The sequence below is a fragment of the Phascolarctos cinereus genome, unplaced genomic scaffold (genome assembly GCF_003287225.1).
Source record: "Phascolarctos cinereus isolate Bilbo 61053 unplaced genomic scaffold, phaCin_HiC Scaffold_4;HRSCAF=312, whole genome shotgun sequence".
Classification (NCBI taxonomy): Eukaryota; Metazoa; Chordata; class Mammalia; order Diprotodontia; family Phascolarctidae; genus Phascolarctos; species Phascolarctos cinereus.
This window is the reverse complement of record NW_027555847.1, coordinates 646549833-646559155: the sequence shown is the minus strand read 5'-3', so window position 1 is coordinate 646559155 and position 9323 is coordinate 646549833. Positions and strand designations below refer to the sequence as shown.

Here is a 9323-nt window from a genome sequence, read left to right as displayed (position 1 = left end):
TGCCTAGTTAAGTTTAAGGCAAACCCCTCTACATGAATAGCTGATCCCTTCCTATCCTATCTTCTCCAACGTCTTCTGCCCCTTCTTTCTATCATCCCTACTTTCTCACTTATCTTCAATCTCTTCCCGTCTCCTTGCTGCTTCCCTACTGCCTATAGGCATGCCCATGTCTCCCCCACCTTCAAAAAGCCCTCACTTGATCCATCCATTCCCCTCTAGCTATCATCCCATATCTCCCCTCCCTTTTTCGGCTAAACTCTTTCTAAAGGTCATCTACAATGGTTGCCTCCACTTCCCTTTTCTCACTCTCTTCTTTACTTTCTACAATGTAGCTTCTTACCTCATCATTCCACCAGAACTGCTCTTTCCAAAGATTTTTTAATGGCCAAATCTTGGGGGGGTTTGCCTCAAAACTTCAGCCTCCTTGACCTCTCTGCAGTGTCTGACACGTCAGGTACTCTCTTCTCTCTTGGGTTTCTGTGACGCTGCTCTCACCTAGTTCCCTTTACTGATTATCTAACCTCTCCTTTTCTGTTTCCTTTGCTGAATCTTGGTCCATGTCACACTCACTAAATGTCCTGGGCCCTCTTTTCTTTTCCCTCTATATTATTTCATTTGGGGATCTCATCAGCTCCCATGGATCCAATTACCATGGCTATGTAGATTCACCAGTCCTTTTATCCAGCCCTAACTTTTCTCCTAACTTTCAGTTTCCATCTCCAATTGCCTATTGGACAACTGGATGCCCCATAAACATCTTAAACACAGTATGTCCAAACAAATATTTCCCTTCAAACCTTTCCTTCTTCCTAATTTCCCTATTACTGTCAAGGGTACCATCATCCTCCTAATCACTCAGGTTCACAACCTAGGTGAGATCCTTGCCCCTGCACTGTCTTTCTCACCTCCCCTACATGCATTATGTTGCCAAGTTCTGTCGATTTTTACCTTCCTAAGTTCACTAGCATATGTTCCCTCCTCTCTTCTGACACTGCCACCAAAACTGTGCAAACCTTTGTCACCTCATACCTGGACTATTCAATAGCCTGGTGGGTGGTTTCCCTGCCAGATCCTTTCCCCGTTACTCTGCATCCTCAACTCAGTTGTCAAATTCATCTTCCTAAATCCAACAAAGGTCTGACCAGACATCCTTAATTCAATCAACTCCAAAGGTTTCCTATCATTAAATATGAAATCCTCTTTGGGGTTCGGAGCCCTTCACAGCCTGCACCTCCCTAAACCCCTTCCCGCTTTCCAGTCTTCTTACACATTAGTCACTCCAATTTATTCTGCCAATGACACTGACTTTACTGCTGTTCCTTGAAGGAGAAAACCCCTCAGCTCCCAGGCATCTTCATTGTCCCTGGCTTGCACAGAATGCCTTTCCTCTTGCTCTCCCTGGCTTACTTAGTCTCAGCTAAAGTTCCACTTTCTGTAAAAGTAGGTCCTTAGTCCTCCTTAATCTTTACCACCTTCCTCTGATGACTATCTCCAACTTATCATGTGTCTATGTTGTTTATACATAGTTTTTTGCAGGTTGTGGCCCACATTAGACTCCTTGTGAGTAAGCTCGAGAGCAGGGATTTTCTTTTATTTCTCAGGGGTGGGGGGCTTTCTTTGTTTCCACAGCACTTAGCACGGTGCCTGGCACATAGTAGGTATTTATAAATGTTTCTTCACTGTTGACTATTGGCATGCACACAGGCACTCGTGCAGGCTGGCACACAGCACAGGGCATTCTTGCCATGCATACCACCTTGTCTCCTTCCCTCTCCTCCACCCAGGGGCACACACCTTGCCTTCCCACGCACATGTGCTTGCACAAAGACCGGAGGGATGCTCCCTCCCAGCCCCCAGCCCCCAGCACTCCCCCTGGACAGCCCCACTGCGGCGCCTCCCCCTCTCCCCCACCACCAGCCCCCGCCCCGCCTCCTCGCCCCCAGCGGGAGCCGCCTTTGCCCAAAAGGGGCCGGGGAGACTCAGCAAACTCCTGACGTCCTGCTCCGGCTCCGTTTCGGTTCCCGGAGTGGCCTCAGAGACAGACGGGACTGACACACGGCCGGCAGGGGACTGAAGCACACCGGACCGGCAGGGGAGAGGGACCGCAAGGGGCGTTGGGGTCTCAGCGGACTCCTTGCAGCTCTTCCAGCGAGTGAGGGAGTGAGTGAGTGGGCAAGCATCTATCGGTCCGTTATCCCTTAGCAGGATTTGGTCCCGGGGCTCCCCCGCCTGGCATGGGGAGGCAGTGGAGACGGGGGCTGGGTAGACACGGGGGACTCCTGCCAGGGCTTTGGGGTCAAGACGTCCCCTGTCAGAAGAGGGTGGACAGAGGTCCCGCGCCCATCCCTGGTGAGCTAGAGAGGGTGTGGACGGAGGAGCCAAGCTGAAATAAGTGCGGGTCCGGGTTTGGAGGAGAAGGGTAGACCCAAAGCAGTTCCCAAGAGGGACAGGGTTTGTGAGGTTCAAAAGTGCTGATGTTCAGAAAGCGCTTTGCAAACCTTTATTCATTATGAGAACTAGCCTGACATAAATAGATAAAGTACTGGTCTCAGAGTCTGGAAGATGTTGGTTCGAATCCCACCCCTGACACCCATTGGCTGTGTGACCCCTGGGCAAATCACTTAACCTCCCAATGCCCCAGACGACTCTCTAAAGCCATAAATTGCAAAGAAAGTGGGACTCGGCTTGGTAGAGGAAGTGCCTGTCCACAGTTCTCTATAAGAAGGAAATCCTAGGTCCAGTCAAAAATTCTTTTCTCCATTGGAAGTCAGAAGTTGGAATGCAAGAGTTACAAGGGGACCTTAAGAAGATAGAAAATAGAATGGTGTTACCAGGAGGAAGCTTGGACTTAGAATCTGGAATGCTGGAGATGGAAAAGGTCCTCGGAGACTATATATAGATAGAATTTTAGATCTAGACCTGGAAGGATCGTGGAGGCCATCTAGTGCCTCCCTCTCCCCAAAAAAACCCACACATTTACAGTGGAAGTTAAAGCCCATGAATGACTTGCCTAAAGTCAGTGTCAGAGCTCTGATTGTGAAGACAGTGCTCTTTCCCGGGCCACCTGTCCAACCCCCTATATTCTACAAATGGGGAAACTGAGGCCTGGACTTGCCTAAAGTTCATCTACCAAGTCAGCAGTGGGATGGTTTAGAACTCAAATCCCCTACTCCTAAACCAAGGCTCTTTTTACAAATTTAAGTTGTAGGGGACTCCAAGTCCCAACTTAAATCCCATCTTCTACAGAGAACGTTCTCCAACCCTCTTAATTCTGGTGCTTTCCCTCTGTTAATTATTTCCTATTTATCTTATATATAACTTGTTTGAACGTATTTGCTTGTTGTCTCCCCATTAGATTGCGAGCTCTTTAAAGACAGGGGCTGTCTTTTGCCTCTTTTTGTATTCCAGTGCATAACACAGTGACTGGCACATAGTAGGTATAATAAATGTCGATTGGCTCACTGTTGACGAGGAAGGAGAGTTTGGACCAGGATTTTACCAGAAGATGAGTTACATAGGGCTTTGGGATTTGGGAGACCTGGATTCTAGTGCTGGCTTTGTCACTGACTCAGTGGCCATGCTCTTTTATCTCTCTGAGCTTCAGTTTCCTTTTTTGTAAAATGGGAATTATGCGTGACCTTTCCTCCCGGGGTTGTTGTGATTTTCAAATGAGAAAAATGTAATGGAAAGTGCTTTCAAGAAAGTAAAAAGCTGTATGGGGAGGAGTTATTGTTTTTCAGGGCAGAAGAGCTTGCATAAATGGAAAGAGTTGTGAATTTAGACTAATCGTTTCAACTGAGCCTCGATTTCCTTCTCTGTAAAATGAGGGCCTTAGATTAGATGTCTCTAAGCTTACTTCCAGCTCTAACATTCCATCTTCTAAGGTCCCTTTAGCTTTGACATAGGAGCATAGTATCACCGATCAGCTTCTAGCTATCTAGTCGAAGCCCCTCATTTACAGAAAAGGAAACTGAGATTTAGAGAATTTAACCATTTTACTCCAGGTCAAACAGGTAGTAAGTGGCAGAAGTAAGATGTGTCTCAGGTCCCTTCCATCTCTTGACATTCCTTGTTCTCTATTCTAAAGTTCCCTCTAACCACACAGGTCTATGATTCTCTGATTATTTCTTGGATTCTCTAAGTTTCTCCATGAAAGGGGAGGTATAGCAGTACTCGATCAGAGAAGATGGTGGGAGATGAAGAAGGGCATCTGTCCAGCAGCCAAATATATTCATGGCTCAGAAAGTCTTCTGTCACATCAGTCCTCAGTATCTTCTGCTATAGAAATATTTAAACATTAGAATCATAGAATGGGAAGGCTAGAAGAGTCAGAAGTGGTCATCCAGTCCAACCATCTCATTTTACAGATGAGGAAATGAGGCTGAGAAAGCTGAGGTGAATTGTCTTAGATTACTCAGGAAGTAAAGAATTCCAACTCAAGTCCTTTGCCCCCAAGTTTAGCAGTCTTCCCACTGTACCCCATTAAGGATAACAGGCACAGCATTCTCCATCTGGGATCATGGAGTCCAGCCCCCCTCTCTAACTCCCAACCCAGGTGGAGTCAAGGGTCTCAACTAAGGGACTCACTTCATTCCCACGGATGGGGGAGGCCTATGTCCCTGAAAAGAGGTTTCTCTGCCCCTTTCCTGGGGAGATAGGGAGTATAAGACACTGGCCACTGAGTGAGCCTGACATAAATTCTAGGACATTGAAACTGGAAGAAATTTGTGAGATAATCTAGACCAATCTCCTCATTTTGTACAGAAGCCCAGAGAGCTGGGGAGAATTGTTTGAGGTCTTGCTTGACCATAAATAGAACAAGGCCTTGAACCCAGAGTCTGATTCTAATCACACTGTTCTTTTTCATTCTACTGCACTTTCTTGGGATCACCTAGTCCAAGGCTTCTCTTTCCCTCCTTGCCATTTTGTAGCTAGGGAAATTGAGGCTTGGAAGTGGAATGACTTTGCCAGAGGGCACATAGAAAGTCACTGAGTCCACCCGGAGCAGCCCATGATCGACACAGGCTCCCTTTGACCTGCTCCTTGGACAACAGCAGGAGCAGCCTCAACTGCCCGGGGCGGATTGCCAGGAACACAGTCCCCAGTTGGCCCTGTGAGAATGCAGGGGAAAGAGAGATCCCAGTCTGGTGGGGGCTGGAGACAGGGGACATACAGGCCTCCCCAAGGGGCCCATGGGCACTCATAGAAGGGAAAGAGATGAGGCAGGGTGGTATCCAGCCATGAGGGGCTGAGAGCAGATTTGGTCTTCAGCCAGAGAAAGGGTGGGGATGTGGCCTCAGTCCAAGGCATGGGCCTCAGGCAAGTTTGGGTAATGGACTTGGAGGAGGAGATCCTATTGACAAAGACCAGCTGCAGTCTCACCCCCAGCAAGACTGGGAGCGGAAGGAGCCAGTGCAGCCCCAGTGAACTGAGATTCTCCAGGCATCTCCAAACCCTTTCAACGTCCCAGATCCCCTAGAGTTTTACTCTGACATGGAGACAGAGGGCTGAACCAGATGACCCCCACCCTCATCAAAGGGCAATCATGATCATAATTCCCACTTCTCTAGTGCTTTAAGGTTGACCAACTACTTTTCTCTCAACAACCCTATGAAGTAGGTGGTGCAAATGGATAGAGTATTGGATTTGGCATCAGGAAGACCTGGGTTCAGATCCCACCTCACTTACTAACTTTGTGAATCTGGGCAAGTCACTTAACCTCTGTTTGCCTCAGTTTCCTCATCTGTAAATGAGGAGCTGCGCTAGGTGGCCTCTAAGATCCCTTGCAACTAAGTAACCTCTGTTTTCCTCAGTTTCCTCATTATTGTAAAGCACTTAGCATGGTACTTGGCACATAGTAAACACTATATAAATGTTAGCTGTTATTATTAGTGAGTTCCCCATCATTGAAGGTCTTTAAGCAGAAGTTACATGTTCACTTTAGGTACATGTTGGACTCATGACTTGTGAAATCTTCCAGTTCTGGCTTTCTGGGACCGTATGCCTCTAAGGTCTCTTCAGCTCTAACATTTTGTATTCTATTCAGTTTTAGTCAACAATTATTTGTGAAGAACCTACCTTATACCAGAACCTGTGCTGGCCCTTGGATGATACTAAAGTAGTCCTTACTGGCTCCAGGGCCTCTCTCCCAACTCGAACTGGCAGATCAGATCTCCAGAGCTTGGCTACCTCCTCATGTTCTGGGGTACCCCTGAGGGCTTGGGGGTATTTTTTCTAATGCTCCGTGCTTGCACCCCCTCCGGTGTGTTCCTCTCAACAATCAATCACCAGTAATTACTGCCCCAGGATCATTTGCCAATGCCTGTTACTATCACGTTTTGTCAATTGATTTATCCTTGATGTCATCAACAAACAATTAACATCAACTAGTTTTTACAAAGAGATATTTACTGAGAAGATACAGCAAGAACAGAAGTATAGAGATATAGGAAACGGGGAACCCACCTTTCTACCACCTTGCTTCCAGGGGAGAGTGGACTCAGATTTAAAGGGGTTGCTAGTTTAGCCAAGGCGGGACTTGCTGCACTGCATGCAGGACATGGTGACTAGCTCCTTTCTGGATCACTAACGGATTGGGTCACGTTAGCCCCACCTTGGAGTCTTGCTGCTTCTTTGCCCGGCTTGGCAGTGATGGCTACGATGTCTCTGCCATGGATTCCCTTCCCTGGAACTCTAGTGATTTTTCTGACCTTTTGAAGCTCACAGGGTCAATATTTCTTCACCTAAGATGAAAAAATAAGATTGATAGAAGAAATAGCCGGGCCCTATGTTCATGGGGTACATAAAGAGGTAAGATAGAGGCCACAGCAGTCACAGAATACCTGTGCGTGGTCGCAGTCAGGCTAGAGTCAAGGAGAACAGTTAAGAATCAATCACCAAATGCAGTGGATAGAGCACCAGCCCTGGAGTCAGGAGGACCCGAGTTCAAATTCAGCCCCAGACACAGAACAATCACTAGCTGTGTGACTCTGGGCAAGTCATTTGACCCCAATTATCTCACACACAAAAAAGAATCAATCAACAAGCATTTACTATGTGCCAAGCACTGTGCTAGGTACTGAGCATACAAAGGAAAAAAATGTAACAGTCCCTCCTCTTAAACTTACATACAAATGGGGAAGCAAATAGCCTACCTAGAAGTATAAACAGAAGCCATTACAGCAATCAGGGCTAGAAATAGTGAAGCCTGAACTATGGTAATGGAGGGCGATATGGGGGAAAAAATATCATAGCTTGGCAAGTGTGGTGCATCTGCATCTGCGTGAGACAGACAGGGGAAGAGAGAGAGAGAAAGAAGGGAAGGGAGAGGGAGGAGAGAGGAAGAGAGAGGGGGAAGAGAAAGGGGGAGAGAGAGAGAAAGGGAGGGAGAGACAGACAAAGAAGAAGGGAGAGAGAAGGGAGGAGGACAGAGACAGAAAGGAAGAGGGGGGAAGAAGAGAGAGCAAAGGAAGAGAAGGACAAAGGAGAGAAAGGGGGGAGGGGAGAGGTTCTTCCTACCACCTCCTGATATTTGGGGTTTCCTGTTCCTTTTCTGTGTGTCAGCTTGAGTAAGTTGCTTTTCTGAGCCTGTTTCCTTTTATTTATTAGAGGGGGGTGGGTTGGGGAGGTGAGAACCCATGATTCTGTAACTGTAGAGAACTCCCATTGTGGAAACTCACTGCACTGATACAGGTTGTGGATTTGGCAGTCTGTTGGTCATCAGGCATTTATTAAACACCTGCTATGTTCTGGGCACTTTATTTATTTATTTTTTGTTTGTTTGTTTTGGCTAGGCAATGGGGTTAAGTGACTGCCCAGGGTCACACAGCTAGTAAGTGTAATATGTCTGAGGCCGGATTTGAACTCAGGTCCTCCTGAATCCAGGATCAGTGCTCATTCCACTGCGCCACCTAGCTGCCCCTGTACTGGGCACTTTAAGAAGTTCTGGATGTACAAAGAAAGCAAAAAAAGCAGCTCTCATGGAGCTCCCAAACCTAATGAGAGACAACAAGCAAACAGCCACGTGTCCAAACAAGATAGGGCACAGGATAAATTGGAGGTACTCAACAGAGGAAGGCACGAAGATTAAGGAGGACAGAGAAAGGCTTCCTACCCAAGGTGAGACTTCAGCCAACTCTAGAAGGAAGCCAGGAGGTGGAGATGAGGAAGTGAGGAGGCCAGTGTCATTGCTTCACAGAGTATGTGGAAGGGAGGAAGATGGAAGGAGACTAGAAAAGTGGGAAGAAGGCAGGATATTAAGGGCTTGCCCAGGATCACATAGACAGTATGTGTCAAAGCTCAGGTCTTTCTGACTTCAAGGCTAGCCCCTTCATGTATAACATGTGTCAAAGGCAGGATTTTAACTCAGGTCTTTCTGACTGCAAGGCTAGCCCCTTCATGTATTACACTGCTGATTTCACCTTTCTTTATGTCCTCAGTAGTTAGCACTGTACCTGACACACAATAGGTGCTTAATAAATGCTAGTTGACTGACGGGCTGACTTCCTCAGTTTCCTAAACCTCTATAAAATAGGCATAGTAAATATTTGACTCATAAAGGAAAAAGAGTTCTTTATAAGCTGTAAGTGGCTAAAGAAAAGATAGGTTGGTAGAAGGGTAGACTGGCTAAAATAGACATTGGCCATCACAGATAGATATAGGAAAAGAAAAAAACAAAAGGAGGCTTTTTGACCATGTGACTTTGGACTTATCACTTCTCTGGGTCTCACTTTCCTTATTTGTAAAAGGAGAGAAGGAAGGGAAATATGGGAGAAAGTTAGATTAGGTAATCTCTAAGCCCTGTTCTAGTTCCAAAATTTTGTTCTTCTTTGACACTCTGTTTTCTCTTTGCCATGCAATGTACCTCCCCCTTCCCCTGAAATTCCCATGGGAGTTTTTGGCCTCCTCTAAGAAGCCTTTCCTGGTGAATTCTGGCCTCGCCATGCTTCTGATATTTGTGTATTTTGTTGCTGACACTACTGCTCAGTGAAGTTGTCAGAGTCCTTCTTAGAGGTGACCATGACCCTTTCTGTAGAAAGACAGAGAGCTTCCTGGGAAAGGGAAAAGGCCAGGATTAATTAAGGAGCTAAGTTAACAGGAAATGAAAGGCTCCCCTGTCAAAGTGATCTCAGAAGATCATTGGGTCTAGGCCTCTGCCTCCAGTGATGGACTTTCCACCCTGAGGAGGCCAAAGGAATCACTGGTCACCTTGGACTCAGAGGTGCAGGAGGAGATTGCAGAGGCAGATGTGAGTGTAAGGCTAACTTCTGCTAATAAGGGTGTCCCAGAGTCTGCCTTGGGAGGTAGTGGGTACCTCAACCCTG

The 9323-nt window shown here is 46.9% G+C and overlaps 1 protein-coding gene across 2 annotated transcripts in view; it reads left to right on the top strand.

The window, feature by feature from the left end:
- Window positions 1–1978: 1978 nt before the first annotated feature.
- The window catches only part of GPR20 (G protein-coupled receptor 20), a 44355-nt gene continuing 37010 nt past the window's right edge, over window positions 1979–9323 (top strand). The window contains exon 1 of one of the 2 annotated variants that reach the window (XM_020980143.2): window positions 1979–2160. The gene's annotated coding sequence lies outside the window, so the exon portion shown is untranslated. Of the gene's footprint in view, window positions 2165–9323 lie in introns of both variants that reach the window. The other variant, XM_020980144.2, reaches the window with a different exon arrangement.